The sequence below is a fragment of the Theropithecus gelada genome, chromosome 5, assembly GCF_003255815.1.
Source record: "Theropithecus gelada isolate Dixy chromosome 5, Tgel_1.0, whole genome shotgun sequence".
Classification (NCBI taxonomy): Eukaryota; Metazoa; Chordata; class Mammalia; order Primates; family Cercopithecidae; genus Theropithecus; species Theropithecus gelada.
In genome coordinates this window covers 2,909,268-2,925,742 of record NC_037672.1, presented here as the reverse complement: position 1 = coordinate 2,925,742, position 16,475 = coordinate 2,909,268, and the positions used below count along the sequence as shown (strand labels likewise).

At 42.5% G+C, this 16,475-nt stretch overlaps 1 protein-coding gene across 12 annotated transcripts in view; it reads right to left on the bottom strand.

The window, feature by feature from the left end:
• The window catches only part of ADD1 (adducin 1), a 92,265-nt gene that overhangs the window by 62,576 nt on the left and 13,214 nt on the right, over positions 1–16,475 (bottom strand). For 3 of the 12 annotated variants that reach the window (XM_025384739.1, XM_025384733.1, XM_025384728.1), the window contains exon 2: positions 13,019–13,033. The exons of 8 other annotated variants lie outside the window; for them this stretch is intronic. The gene's annotated coding sequence lies outside the window, so the exon portion shown is untranslated. Of the gene's footprint in view, positions 1–4,364; positions 4,522–13,018; positions 13,034–16,475 lie in introns of all 12 variants that reach the window. One more of the 12 variants, XM_025384737.1, reaches the window with a different exon arrangement.

Genomic DNA, 16,475 nt, shown 5'->3' with positions numbered 1-16,475 from the left:
AAAAAAAAAAAAAAAAAGAAAAAAAAGAAATTAGTTTTACATTTTAGGTGTAGTATTATTATGATTATATTAGATACAGAAATGTTTCTGGATAAAATGACATCTGAAATGCTCCTAAAATGTGTGTGGGGGGAAGGGAGATGAAGTTACACAAGACTAGCCATGAGCTGATCACTGACGCTGGATGGTTAGTGCAGGACTCATCACACCGTGCTGTCTACTTCGTTTGTGTTTGAAACGCTCCATGATTCTTCTTGCTCTCAGAAGAAAGCACCTCCAGACCTTACATGAGCTGGTCTCTGCCTGCCTTCAGATGAAGACATTTTTTTTTTTCTTTTTTTTTTTTTTTTGAGGCGGAGTTTCACTCTTGTTGCCCAGGCTGGAGTGCAGTGGCACGATCTCGGCTCACCACAACCTCCGCCTCCCAGGCTCAAGCAATTCTCCTGCCTCAGCCTCCCTAGTAGCTGGGATTACAGGCATGCGCCACCACGCCCAGCTAATTTTGTATTTTTAGTAGAGACGGGGTTTCTCCATGTTGGTCAGGCTGGTCTCGAACTCCCGACCTCAGGTGATCCACCCGCCTCGGCCTCCCAAAGTGCTGGGATTACAGGCGTGAGCCACTGCGCCCAGCAGATGAAGACATTTCAGCATGCTTTTTCAGACTGATACTACTGAGATCAGGATGAACAGCTATCTTAAGATTAACATCCCTTTTTTAAAAATTTATTTCCATTTTTATTTAATGTTTCCAAATATAAAAAAGTCAAGACACTTACACCAACTATCTTAAATGACATAAAAGCAATTCAATGTGTTTAACAATCATTTTTCCGCTTCAGTTCTGCTGCTTTTGGTATGATCGACAGATAAATTGGATGGCATGTGCCTGGTTAGAAAATGTCATCTGTTGGCCAGGCACGGTGGCTCACGCCTGTAATCCCAGCACTTTGGGAGGCCAAGGAGGGGGATCACTAGGTCAGGAGATCGAGACCATCCTGGCTAACACGGTGAAACCCCATCTCTACTAAAAATACAAAAAAATAGCCGGGCCTGGTGGCAGGCACAGGTAGTCCCAGCTACTTGGGAGGCTGAGGCAGGAGAACGGCGTGAACCCGGGAGGCGGAGATTGCAGTGAGCCAAGATCGCACCACTGCACTCCAGCCTGGGCGACCGACCGAGTTAGACTCCCGCAGAAAGAAAAGAAAAAAAAGAAAGAAAGAGAAAGAGAAAGAGGAAGAGGAAGAGGAAGAGGAAGAGAAGAGATAAGAAGAAAGGAAAGAAAGAAAGAAAATGTCATCTGTTTACAAAAAACAGCATGCAGCACAGTTCCTATCTTGTCTGCAGTCACTTCACAAACTACTTATTTTGATTTTTGTTTAGGAGGCACATGGAACTGAAAATTTTAGCTGCCCAATTTTATTCAACTACCCCACAAAAAAACACAAATGACAATCCTAACACTCTTCAATCTTTGGAGGGTTGAGATAGTAGACATTATTTGTTATCTTTAGTAGATTCAACTATTTAGCCTGAAAATGTTAACTTTTCTCTTAACAGAGATAAATCTCCTTAGGGCCTTTCCTCTAATTTTGCTAGACTGGGTTCCAGCTGCCTAGTGAAGAACCCCTCATGTGATATTTGAAGTGTGAAAACTGTAAAGTACCCTGATGCATTACACAAATTCTTGCTAGCTGGACAGACTAAGGACAGCTGATTTGCTAAATGGCATTGAAGAAAATCCTGACGGAACAGCACTATTTAGTCCAAATAACATCCCTTTTCTAATGTCCCAGAAAACACCACTCTGCCTAGTACGTTATTTACTGACCCAGAAATAACAAAGTACGGTATGTTGGAATATTTTTCTTAACAGACGCACTGCAGCCCCAGCATGATCCATCTTTATTAATGTATAACTAAACCTCAGGTCAGAAACCAGACAAATGTTTGCTTCTCTAAAATATATAATGAGGGAATTCTGAAACTTTTGGACAGATTCAATTATTTATTGGCATCTCCCTTCTGGCACAAACATCTTTGCTAATGGTAACTATTCCCAGTATTCACATGATTTACTTTTGAGTCCCTAAAGCTAGAATATGAAAACCTAAGGCTGAAACAAGGAAGAAGAGAGCCATTAAAGCAAGCCTCTGTGAAAAATGCCTGCTGGAGGACCCAAAGGATCTTGTCCATTAGAATGCTCTTTGATTGTCAGCTAATAATGAAATACTGCTCCGTGGGGAAAAGTCAGCAGATAATGAAAGTGGTATCCCCCGCTAGTCCTTGGCCACCTGGCACCCAACTCCAGAGAGCCTTTGGAATTGTCAATAGGAGACCAAGAAGAGGGGTGATCTCTACAGTATCTTCCCTTATTTCTAACTCCTGACACACAATATACTTGCACTGGAGACATTTTCCACATTACATGCAAGGCACCAGAGATTAAAAAATACAAAGAGTAGGAGATGACAGACAAAATTCTCTTAGTGCATGACAGAACTGTACTTACAGTATATCAGCAGGGGAAAAGTGTCCATGTGTGGGAGGTAGAAAGAACTGAGAGAGGATGTTATGAGTTGAATTGTGTCCACTCTCCAAAATTCACATGTTGAAGCCCTAACCCCCAGTTCCACAGAATATGCCCTTATTTGGAAACAGGGTCGCTACAGATATAATTCATTAAGATGGGGTCCACAAGGCAGACCTAATCCAAAATGACTTCTGTCCTTATAAAATGGAAAATGTGGACAAAGAGACACACACAGGGAGAACTAAGTGTAGATGAAGGCAGAGGTTGAGGCAGTGCTTCCTCAAGCCAAGGAATGCCAAGGACTGCCGACTACCGAGCTGGAGAGAGGATGGGGCCCATTCTCCCTCAGCCTCAGGAGGAACCAGCCCTGCCCACACCCTGATCTTAGACTTCCAGCCTCCAGAACTGAGATGACACATTACTGTTGTTTAAGCCCCTGGTCTGTGGCACTTGGTTACAGCAGCCCTGGGAAACTCATACAGAGGGGCTGTCAGGAAAGCTTCACAGAGATGATTTCAGAGGTAAAACATGTGTCTGCCAGGTGGCTTGGGAAAGGCAGCAGTCACCTGGTGAATAAACACCTGCTGAGCTTTAGGGAGCAGCACAGAAGAGACAGCAGAGTGAGTGCAGTCAACCTTCCTCTGATTTTACACACAGTGCCTGGCACCCAGCAGGTGTTCCACACATTTTTAATGACCTAATTTAACTGTTCTCTCTATTCTTTTTTTTTTTTTTTTTTTTGAGACGGAGTCTTGCTCTGTCACCCAGGCTGGAGTGCAGTGGCCGGATCTCAGCTCACTGCAAGCTCCTCCTCTCGGGTTCACGCCATTCTCCTGCCTCAGCCTCCCAAGTAGCTGGGACTACAGGCACCCGCCACTTCGCCCGGCTAGTTTTTTGTATTTTTTTAGTAGAGACGGGGTTTCACCGTGTTAGCCAGGATGGTCTCGATCTCCTGACCTCGTGATCCGCCCGCCTCGGCCTCCCAAAGTGCTGGGATTACAGGCTTGAGCCACCGCGCCCGGCCTGTTCTCTCTATTCTAAACCTTTCAGCCCCCACTCATTCTCAATATCCAACTCAAATGCTTCCTGCTTTATGAAGGTTCCCCACGCCCGAAGCCTGACACCTGGCCTCCTGTGTGTCAACATACACCATTCCCACCTCTCCCATGGCCACTTTCAAACAGGACCAAATCATATGCGGATAAATTATCTGGGTACATGCTTGCTCCATCACTGGTCTGTGGGCCTGTGAAATACAGGAACAATACATTTCTAACTCATGTTTGTACAAGGGCCCTGGGGGAGTGTTTTATACATAGCAGGGGCTCAAACGAGACTCTGTTTATTCCTGAAGTAAGGTATTTGCTACAAGGAACATCTAACTTCCCTGGGACAAAGGGCTCCAAGAGGTCTGCATCCAAAATGAAACTGCATCGTCAAGAAATAAGCAGTGAAACAGAAGGTGGAGACTTCGCTGGAAAGAGTAGCGAGATTGTAAGCAGACTTGGGGGCTCCAACACTGATGACTAAATCCAGGCAGAGGGCTGGGAACAGTGTAGCAGTCAGCACATACCCTGGCCAGCACCCTGAGCAGAAGAGACATGGACACCCTGGCCAGAAATTCAATACAAACACTTGGAAACGTGCAATTTTGGAAGGCTGCAGCACTAGCCAACACAAAAGAAATCCCTGTTATCTACTGGCAGGAGGGAGCCCAACATCTGGCACTATCTCCCAAATCAAACAGCACAAATGTAGTAAGTTCTAACCCTGCACTGCTTACAGTACTAGTCTAATGACGTGGTTCTCCACTACCCTAAAAGAGAACACCTACCTTATGTTGAAGGTTCTTCTTCACAGCTTTAGGCTGACTGAATGTGCCCTGTTTGGGACCTCAGAGCTCAGTAAAAGCCTTTAATTACTCTGATCGGATCATTTCTATTCCTGTGTCTCCGGATGTCCTCTTGCAGAAGAAGCTGCTCAAAAGGTACCTTTCAAATAATCACAGCTGAAGTTATCACTGTTTACTATGTGTGTATTAACTCATTTTTTCTGCAGATAAGGCATGACACAGTTAAACAGCCAGTAATGGGGTTGCTGGAGTCTGAACTCGGGCTGCCTGGCTCCAGAGCTCCTCCTCCTCCCTCCACTTCACATTCTGACAATCAGGATGTCTCAGAACAGCTCCAATTAGAAACAAAAGCAAAACATAAAACTGAACCACAGCAAAGTGTCCCAGCCTACTCAAGTGGGTCCTCTTGCTTCCTCACTCTTTAATGATGAATGGCTAGTTAACGGCTTCCCAGCCTAAATCGTCCACATTTTATTAAGTCTTTTATACAATTATATAGCTGGTGTTTTTCTTTTAACTACAGCATTAATTAATCCTATGGTATATTATGAGAGATATTCCAGTTACTTGCTTAAGGTTGAGAAGGCAGTAAGAGGAGAAGCAAGAATTTGAAATTAAGACTATGGTTTGGAGACTGCACTCTTAATTGCTTCTCATTAAACTGTGTTCTTGTTGCTGACGACAGGACTCTCCAGTCCAAGGGTCAGTATTGAGCCAAAAATCAGAGGTTGGTTTCACTCACTCCTGTAAAACTTCAACACGTATGGTGTTACCTCACCTGTAAAGTAAAAACAGCTCCCCTCCCAAACTCCAGACCTAATTTTTCCCAAACCCAGTTGAGGAAAATGCAGCTAGAAAATGCGAGGGATCCAGAAAAGTGACCATGAATTGTATAAGGACACTATAAAGACCACTGCAGAGAACAATGTTCTCACACACACTAATTAATTCCAACCACCCTAACAAGATTCCTCCATGTGCAGATCAAAGACTGACTCAGTGTTTTTGTGGGTTTTCTTTCTTTTTCAGACTGGGTCTTGCTCTGTCATCCAGGCTGGAGTGCAGTGGTGTGATCTGGGCTCACTACAACCTCCGTCTCCTGGGCCCAAGTGATCCTCCCATCTCAGCCTCCTGAGTAGCTTGGGACTACAGGGGCGTGCCACCATGCCCAGATAATTATTGTATTTTTTGTAGAGATGGGGTTTAGCCAAGTTTCCCAGGCTGGTCTTGAACTCCTGGGCTCAAGCAATCCACCCACCTTGGCTTCCCAAAGTATTGGGATTACAGGTGTACCTGGCTCACAGTTTTAAGTTCCAGAGGTCTCACAATAAATAAATAGCTGGCTTTTTCAAAACCTAAATCCAAGACTACTCACTCTCAATGCCAAGCTCATCTACTGCATTGCAGCACAGAAAATCAAAATGTAAACACGGGAAGAGCTAGCAGGCATACTGGGGTTCTTCTGTCTAGTTCAGCACCATCTCCCCACCATTTAGCACAGAACAGGCCTCAATAAATATTTGGTAAATGAATGAATGATAAAAAAACACAAAATCAATTCTGTATTACTAATTTTCACAAAATTTATTTTCATTCCCCCCAAAAATACTATTTAAAATAACCTCCAGGCCAGGCACAGAGGCTCACGCCTGTCATCCCAACACTCTGGGCGGCCAAGGCGGACAGATCACCTGAGGTCAGGACTTCGAGACCAGCCTGGCCAACATGGTGAAACCCCATCTCTACTAAAAATACAAAAAAAAAAAAAAAATTAACTGGGTGCGATGGTGCGTGCCTATAGTCCCAGCTATTCCGGAGGCTGAGGCAGGAGAACTGCTTGAACCTGACAGGCGAAGGTTTGCAGTAAGCCAAGATCGTGCTACTGCACTCCAGCCTGGGGGACAGAGGGAGACTGTCTCAAAAAAAATGAAATGAAATAAATAAAATAAAATAAAACATCCAGAATCTTCAGATGGCCCATGAACAAATATCAATCAGTATACTCTTAAAAAAGTTTTTTCAAGAAGAAATTCCACAAAGCAGACCGCAGTTAAGATTTCAGGAGAGGAATCTAGGAGAAATAATTTTATATATCTGCTATCTCGCAATTGAGCAAATAACACAACCCAAGAGAGACTCTGCTGTAGTTACTATACTAATTCACACATTCCGAGCCACACGTCCTGAACAATCACATGTGGGAAAAAGCAGAACTCGACTTACCTTCTGGCAATGTCAGCTGCTTTCTCTATTTTTGCTCCCTCATTATACTGTTACTGTCCTTCAATTAATATAATATTTTAATTTTTTAACTAGACTTTTGTTGAAGTGATTAAATCTTTCAAAATCTTTTTATTGAAACAAAAATTTTTTCTGAATTTCACTCTGTGAGAGTGGTTTGCTAAATAATGGTTTGAGTTGGATTTTATTTTTCTAGAGGGAAGGGGAAGGTGGGGAAGTTTGGCAGGATTGCAGATAAGGGAGATTAAAATATTGACCACAAAAAACCAGGCAGTTTTGACAGAATTTAATAATCAGCAACTAAAAGTTCCTAGTTGTGAAGTAGCTGGTTTATCTGGAAGACAAATGATAAAAGAAAGCTTTGAAAATTATAGCAAGGGCTCACAAACTGAGAACACCATAATGGGTAAGTGTACTGAGAAAAATATATTTATTCTGTACACGCAAAGGCTGAAACATGAGATACTTCATTAACTCTGAAACTTCTGAAGATGGTGCCAGGTTTTCCTTTTAGAGCTAGGCAGGAAGCATTTAAAATCACAAAAATAAGCCTAAGAAGACTTGCCAAAGGTATGTTCATTGAAAATTAATTATGTCAGCTGATGGAGACTTGAAAGTCTTTATGCTATCAAATAATTACGAGTACACAAAATTTTAGATGGTCTAGTCTTCACAAAAACAAGGAAATACTGTCAGGCAGGAAAAAAAAAACAAAAAACAAGAGAAAATAGTGTGTGTACGGTACCTTTTCTGGGGGGAAGGAAGAGAATAAGAAAAATATTCACATTTGTTTGTATTTGCATAAAGAAATGCAGGAAGAATATACAAGAAACTTACAATGGTGATTTACTTGTAAAGAAGAGAGAGCTGGGTGGATGGGGACAGAGATGACCAGGAGATCCTTTATTGTTCATAGATACACACACACACATTTTTAAAGATTAATTTATAAAAGGTAAATTTACAAAATAATAAAATTTGAAAAATGAAACAAGTGAGGCACAATGGAGCCCGGGAGTTAAAGTCCAGCCAGGCAACAAAGCAAGACCCCATCTCTTAAAAACCCAAAAACTCAAACCATTAAGAACGTAAATAAAATAATAAGCATCACTGAGAGCAATAGGCCTCCCATTCCCTGCTGGCATCAGCTCCCACCCCACCTCCTGGAGAGGAGACTCCACAGGGAGCTGGGGACCCTGACCAGAAAGGGGAAGGAAGTGTAAACACCTAAGAGTGCTTATGAGTGTAGGGCCACCTGGCAGACGGGCACACAGAGCAGGACTCCAAAAATCTCCTGAGCTTGGCATCTCAGATGCATTCGAATAAATAAAATAATAAGCATCACTGTGGGTATAAAATGAACAGAGGACACTGTTGGAACATTGTATTTTCAGCAGCATAATGATACCAAACATTTGTTTAAAGTTTTATATTTTATAACATAAATTCTTTTTTTTTTTTTTTTTTTTGAGACGGAGTCTCGCTCTGTGGCCAAAGGTGGAGCAATGGCACACACGATCTTGGCTCACGGCAAGCTCCGCCTCCCAGGTTCAAGCAATTCACCTCTCTCAGCCTCCTGAATAGCTGGGACTACAGGCACACGCAGCCACGCCCAGCTAATTTTTTGTATTTTAGTAGAGACGGAGTTTCACTATGTTGCCCAGGCTGTTCTCGAACTCCTGAACTCAGGCAATCTGCCCGCCTCGGCCTCCCAAAGAGATAGGATTATAGGCGTGAGCCACCACGCCCGGCCATAAATTCTGTTATTTAAGTGTTTTAGCAGGATAGCCTTATCCTGATCTCACAGGTCATAAAATGTAGGTCCTCGGAGACTGTGTCTTACCTTAAGGTAGAGATAGTAAGTTAACCAAACTCTCTAGTTGACAGTGTATGGGGGTTAAATGTGCCCCACATGGTCTCCAAAATGATTCTGTTCATATCAGAACAGAATCTTTTCTTTCTTGCTTATCTTTTCTCTGGAACTCAGTATTTCAATCTATAAACAGGCTGTAGTAGCCAGGCACAGTGACTCCTGCCTGTACTCAAAGCTACTTGGGAGGCTGAGGCAGGAGGATCACTTCAGCCCAGGAGTTTGAGATGAGCCTGGGCAACACGGTGAGACCCTATGTCTTAGAAAACAAAAAACAAAAACAAACAAACAAAAAAAGGTGTAGTAATGGCAACCATGAGTAATATTGTAAAATCAAAACTGCTGTCTGGAAAGCATTTAGAGTGTTTGGTAGATAGCAGACACTCACTGTAGGGTGGCTAACATTACTGAACAAACCTAAGAACCAAGTATCCTGGCTTCCAAGACTATGAACTTTCCACAGCACCAAACTGCTTCTTGCAATGATTTTTACTGTCAGTGACAACTGAAAATTTCTGATTCCTATCATAACACTTGGTTTCCAAAATATATTAAATACTGTTTCTCATATATGTAATTTGCTTCTAATTATTACTACCACTTTCCTATATTAACATTCAAATAATTTCTGAAGTCTTTAAAAATTCCAAGTAAAGCCTGGTACAGTGGCTCACAACTGTAATCCCAGCACCTTGGGAGGCAGAGGTGGGCAGATCGCTTCAGCCCAGGGTTTGAGACTAGTCTGGGCAATATGACAGAACCCTCTCTCTACAAACACAAACAAACAAAATACAAAAATTAGATGGGCGTGGTGGCATGCACCTGTAGTACCAGCTACTCGGGAGGCCGAGGTGAGAGGATCACTTGAGCCCAGTAGAGGCTGTAGTGGGCCACGATCATGCCACTGCACTCTAGCCTGGGTGACAGAGTGAAGCTCTGTCTCAAAAAAATTAAAATAATAACATGAAAATTCCAAGTGATATTTGGAGGGGAAAATCATGAAAAGTCTTAATAGCCACAAATAGCAAAAAAAAAAAAAAGGCCAAACATAAATTTAAACAAAGGAAAATTATGATTCAAATTGCATACATATGTATTAGTTCTTACTTATATGGCACCAAAATGGAGTCATTTCAATAGGCATGACAGTACAGAGGTAGAGGGGAGAGGCCACACTTTAGAAGTCTCTATAGTTGGGTCATGGAGAGAAGTGGCAGATCCCATGCAACTTTTCAAATGCAACGGAGCAGAGTCAAAGGATGACAATCACTGTCATGGAGTCAGCACTCAGTCACCAAGTATCTACCAAGCACCAACTGTGAGGCTGCTATAGACCAGGCACTGCTCAGCAATCCAGATTCTTGGGGGACATCAATGAACAAAACAAAGATTTCTTACATTCCTGCAGGGAGGCCAGGCAGTAAACATGATACATAAGTAAATCACACAGTCTGTTAGAAGGCGACAAGTGCTATGGGTAGGGAACTGGGAGTCCCAGCGGGTGGGGAGGTGAGTCACATCATTAAGTAGGAAGAGCAGAGGAAAGCTCTCAGAGAAGGGGACAGCTGAGGAAGGACTCACAAACAGGTGGTGAGAGCACTGGGCCAGGTGGCCATATATCCATATATCCAGAAAGGCATTCCAGGCAGAGAGAAAGCTAGAGCCAAAACCCCAGGTAAGAACTGGCTTTTGGCCGGGCGCGGTGGCTCAAGCCTGTAATCCCAGCACTTTGGGAGGCCAAGACGGGTGGATCACGAGGTCAGGAGATCGAGACCATCCTGGCTAACACGGTGAAACCCCGTCTCTACTAAAAAATACAAAAAACTAGCCGGGTGAGGTGGCGGGCGCCTGTGGTCCCAGCTACTCGGGAGGCTGAGGCAGGAGAATGGCGTAAACCCGGGAGGCGGAGCTTGCAGTGAGCTGAGATCCGGCCACTGCACTCCAGCCTGGGCGACAGAGCCAGACTCAGTCTCAAAAAAAAAAAAAAAAAAAGAACTGGCTTTTGTCTGGGAATGGGAGAGGGGAATAAAGCTGTCTGTTTATCATCTCCTTTCTTTAAGCATTGAGATATTCAGTCACATTTTGGTAAATAAGCAAAGATAAAAAGAGGCTAAGAGTTGAGCATCCTGTTTAATTTTACATAGAAAACTAGTGTCGGGGGTAGGATTTGAATCCACAGCTCCTAAAACTGTGGTTTGAACCTCTGAGACCCACTCCTCAGTGACGCTGGTTTCAATTCCTTCTGACCGCATTCACTTCACTAGCGCTCAGCAACATCTGGCACAGCTGCTCCCACTTTCAGGAATCATTGTCCTCTTCTGGTTTTCAGACATCAGTTTCTGGTTCTCCTCCTACCTCTCCAGCTACTGCTGTGAGTCTCCCTTGCTGTTCTACCTCTTTTATCCAACTTCTACCTGCTGGGGTGCCCAGTACCCTGAGCTGCTTCTCTTCCCTAGCTATCCCATTGCCTTAAGCCAGGGGTGTCCAATCTTTTGGCTTCCCTGGACCACACTGGAAGAAGAACTGTCTCGGGCCACACATAAAATACACTAACACTAACGATAGTTGATGAACTTAAATCTCATAGTGTTTTAAGAAAGTTTACAAATTTGTTAGGCTGCATTCAAAGCTGTCCTGGGCCACATGTGGGCCACAGGTTGGACAAGTTTGCCTTAAAGGATTACACTGATCCAGGCCCATCCTTGGCTCTAAACACCACCTCCACCAGTGGTTCTCAGCCCTCATCATACATTAGAGTGACCTAGATAGCTTTAAAACAAACCATGTCTAGACCCAAACCCAGACCCACAGAATCTGAATCTCTAGGAATGGAGCCTGGGCATCAGCATTTTTAAAGGTGAGTCAAATGTGCACTCAAGAGTTAAGAACCACTGATTTATATACACTAATGGACCCCAAATTTTTATCTCTAGCCCTAAACTCTTCCGAGTCCAAACTTGCATGTCCAAATGCCGACAAAACATCTGTTTGAATATTTAAAGTCCACTCAAACCTAACTTATTCAAAATAAGACTCAATCTCTAGTCTTGTCTCTGCTTCTAAACTCGTAAACTCTTAATAATTCATTCTCCATAAAGGTATTACTGTATTTAAATGTCACAACCTACTTAATTTGGGAGTGGTAGTTCATGCCTTTAATCCCAGCACTTTGGGAGGCCAAGGACCCCTTGGGGCCAAGAGTTCAATGGCTTTCCACAGCCCCTAGAATAAAATCTGCACTCTTGACCCCAACATGCAAGGGCCTTCCCAGTTTGGCCCCCAGCCCCCACGCTCCCTTGCTCACCATCTCCCAGACACACCAGTCTCCCTTCTGTCCTCAAACACCCCCAGTCCCTTCCTGCCTCAGTCTTTGTACTTGCTGTCCTCTCTGCCTAGAACAAATAATTTATTCCAGCTACTTTGAATGCTTTAGTCCTTATCAGTTTGGCTGCCGGTCAAATTTCACCTCTAAATTTTGAAGTCTGCTTCCCTGCCCACCCTATTTAGAATAGTCCCCACTCCCAGCTCTCTCAAATCACCCTGGACTTTTTGTGTTTTCTTACCCTTCAAAGCACTTATCACTATCCAGGCATAGACTCTGGAGCTAGACTGCCTGAGTTCAAACTCCAGCTCAGTCACTTACTGACTCTGTAACCTTGGCAAGATTTCTTAACTTCTCTGGTGGAAGTTTCCACATTTGAATTATGAGTTTAATAACAGGTTAATGCATGTAAAATGTTTAGAGTAAGTGGCTGACAAATAAGAAGTACGTAAGTGTTAACTCTTAGTAATACTGTCAGAAATAAACTATCTCCCCAGTATAATAAAACTCCCAAGAGGACAAGAAACTTGTCTGTCTCATTCACTGCTGTATTCACAGAGCTGTCACCATAATAGTCTCTCAATTAATACATATTAAAGAACAAATACATTTCCAGATCTAACATTTTGGACTAACAACGCTAATCTAAGTTCGGTTTCTAAAGGCATACGACTAAGAAAAACTTTTGCTTTGCTTCAATCACAACTGACGTCCCACTGAAGAGACCCTTGGGGTACAGCAGCAAACAAAAACACTCCAAATTTCCCTCACAAGTTCGCCACTCACAAGGAAATTCTAGACTGCAAATGGACAATCTGCATATCAAATGGGGTTTTGTATCTCTGAATTAAGAAGGTCTTATGTTTCCAAGAATTACGTCAATTCCCAAAGTTGATAAAGCAAAAGTAACTACTATGTCTGCCTCTTGATGGCTAGATTTGGAGACTAAAGCTCACACAAACAACTCCCAGAGGTAGGACAATAAGAAAAGGAGATTTCTAGACCTCAGGGAAGTTGTAACTAAGTGAGCCTGGTACTATAGTGAAACCTCATAAAGACTGCAGGAAGACTCAGCTAAGTCAGGAAGCACAGGTTGACTGGACACATCAGTATAGAAAACTCTAAGTAAGATTTTATAAGGAAGGAAAAAACCAACACTCTATAATCTAATTAAACATGTAAGGAGGGATTAACAGTACTAACCTGAGAATGCTTCTCCTGGAAAAAAAAAAAAAACAACAACAAAGGAACAATACCAGGGGAATCGTTTAATAATTATAAAACAGTAAGATGGAAAAGTACGTCATCATAAAGTGATCTTATGAATAACGCAGCTGCTGAATGAAATGGTGGTAAACAATGTGTCTAAAGTGGTAACTGCGTGAAGGGTAAGCCTGACACTGGAAAGGAAAACTTACAGTAAAGAAAACCTCCAAAATGGGCGAGGATTAAATAAAAAGTTTCACTTCCTTTTTGGCTTACATACTCTGAAAAGGAAGCAGAGGCTATCACTAAAATTTCTGTTTTGGTAGATGGGAAATGTCTGCTTTGTTTTGGCTTTTTTCAGACAGGGTCTCAATGTTGCCGAGGCTGGAGTGTAGAAATGTCTACTTTATTTGACATTTCTCAGTATGTGAGCATGAATTTTTTTAATATGCTTATTTACATTTAAAATTTCCCATAGTCTATTATTTCCTTTGTCCACATATCTGTTGAGATCTTCATGTATTTATTTCTATACACATCTGAAAAAAAAAGGTACGGTATTGACCCTTTTATCATATTTGTCATTCTCAGACTATTATCTTCTATAATTTTATTTTTCAATAAGAAAATATTTTAACATTTTGCATATTTAGGTCAACAAACCTTTTCCTTTGTGATTTCTTCTGCTTTTAAAAAGAAAGTTATTATTCCTTCCCAAGCACACATCTAATAAAATGTTCCAAGAAAATGTTAAGGCGTTATCTCTGATAAACATTTTATTTTGCTTTGTCTCCACAGTGCCTCTATAATTTTAAACATTTCTTTTTAATCCACCTGGGATTTATTTTGATGAATGGTATGTTTTCTAGCTATCACATCATCAACAATCTCTTTTCCCCACAGACAAAGAGGCGCAGGGTCTAAAGAGGCAGGTTTCGACTTTGTACCAGCAACGCCCTACTATCACTTCATAGGCTTATTGTCTTCTGTACGTCAGTTTCCACATTTGTAATAAAATACACTCGCTCATATGTTCCCAGGTTGTTGGGGCAATTAGAACTAATAAATGTAAAATGCCCAGCACAATGTCTGGCACACAGATCTCCCATGATAGTAAATATGTTTATTATTCATTGTTTGTTGAGCCGTGGTCTCACTACATGGACAAGGTTGGTCTCAAACTCCTGGCTTCAAGTGATCCTCTGACCTCAGCTTCTCAAACTGCTAAGAATACAGGCATGAGCCACTGCCTGGCCTTGGGTGTGGTTTTGAAAATGACTCTGAGTGAAGCAACTAAAGATAACCATCTGTCTAACTGAAAAAATGTGAGTGAACTTTAATGCACCCTATCCTGTTTATATTTCCACAGTATGTCTAGTATCGCTGGTGCAGAAAAGAACCTGGTTTGGGTCTTTATCAAAATTCCATTAGCCTCGCAATGCTGATTAATAAATGTGCTCAATTCCTATCTATGGTTTATAACTCTAAAGCCAGACAACTCAGGTTCTGATTCCAGTTCACTAAACTACGTAACCTTAGGCACATTTCTTCATCTCTCTCTATTTCAGTTTCTTCATCTGTAAAATGAGAATCATTATCTACTTCCTTGGTTTAAGATTAAATGAGTTAACTTATGTCAAGTGTTTAGTACAAGGTACATAGTAAACACTCAGTAGTGGTAGCTACCACTATTATTATTAGCAGTAGCAGCAACGGCATTATCTTTAAAGACTGACTGAATCTCTCTAAAAAGGACACCAGAACATCATTCTGTAATGGACAATAATTAACGGTCTTTCCTGGTATTTGCAGGGGGGACACATATCTCTACCACATAGTAGAGTTTCCTCTTAGAGGCTGTACCACTGCTGCGTTTGGTCATTTTTTTAATCCAACTGCCAGACTGCAAGCTTACTGAAGGCAAGAGCTATTACAATGCTTTAATTCCAATATTCCTAACATAATGCTCTGAACACAGATCTTAAATAAATGGTTATTAAATTATTATATTATAATTTTAAAAAAAGCAATGAGACAGAACCTTAGAAGCATGTATTTTCTGCCCCAGAAGGAACTTTAGAAGTCACCCAGTCATTTCACAGATGCTAAAATCGAGTTCCAGAACAAAGTAATGATTTTACCAAAGTCTTGTATGCTGGCCACACTGGAGTCAGTTCCCCTGTATCACGGAAAACACCAACAACACACCTCACTCGCTCCCTGGGCTGTCAAACCGTGCACTTTGGAACCAACCTCACACTGAATACACCTTTTGTATGTTTTAAACTAGTTTCCAATCACTATTTCCATTTGGAGACCTCAACTAACACAAATACTTGAAAATCCCTACCACTCAGATTTTCTTTGTGAGACAGGGTCTTGCTGTGTTGCCCAGGTTGGAGTGCAGTGGTACAATCTCAGCTCACTGCAACCTCTGCCTCCTGGGCTCAAGCGATCCTCCCACCTCAGCCTCCTGAGTAGCTGGGACCACAAGTGCGCCCCATCATGCCCAGCTAATTTTTGTATTTTACGTAGAGACGGGGTTTCGATTTGCCCACATTGGTCTCAAACTCCAGGGCTCAAGTGATCCTCTAGCTTCAGCCTCTTGAGTAGCTGAGACTCAGACTACAGGAGCACCACCATGCCTGCTAATTTTTAGAATAAAAAAAAAACTTTAAATTGAATTTTTAGGTCAAAAAATGAATAACAGCTTAGACACAGAGGAATCTGTGAACTAAAACATAGCTTTGAAAAAACTACCCTGGCTGGGTGCTCACGCCTGTAATCCCAGCACTTTGGGAGGCTGAGGCAGGCGGATCACGAGGTCAGGAGATCGAGACCATCCTGGTCAACACTGTGAAACCCCGTCTCCACTAAAAACACAAAAAAATTAGCCGGGCGTGGTGGCGGGTGCCTGTAGGCCCAGCTGCCCAGGAGGCTGAGACAGGAAAATGGCGTGAACCCGGGAGGTGGAGCTTGCAGTGAGCCAAGATCGAGTCACTGCACTCCAGCCTGGGCGACAGAGCAAGACTCCATCTCAAAAAAAAAAAAAAGAAAGAAAAAAAGAAACAATTACCCAGAAACCAGTACAAGGAGAAAAAGAGATGCAAAATATGAAAGAAGAGATATAAATAACAGAATAAGGGCCGGGCGCAATGGCTCACGCCTGTAATCCCAGCACTTTGGGAGGCCGAGACAGGTGGATCACGAGGTCAGGAGTTCGAGACCATCCTGGCTAAAACGGTGAAACCCCGTCTCTACTAAAAATACTAAAAATTAGCCGGGCGTGGTAGCACGCACCTGTAGTCCCAGCTACTCGGGAGACTGAGGCAGGAGAACTGCTTGAACCCGGGAGGTGAAGGTTGCAGTGGCCTGAGATCCCACCACTGCACTCCAGCCTAGGCAACAAAGCAAGACTCCATCTCAAAAAAAATAAAATATAAAAAACAACAGA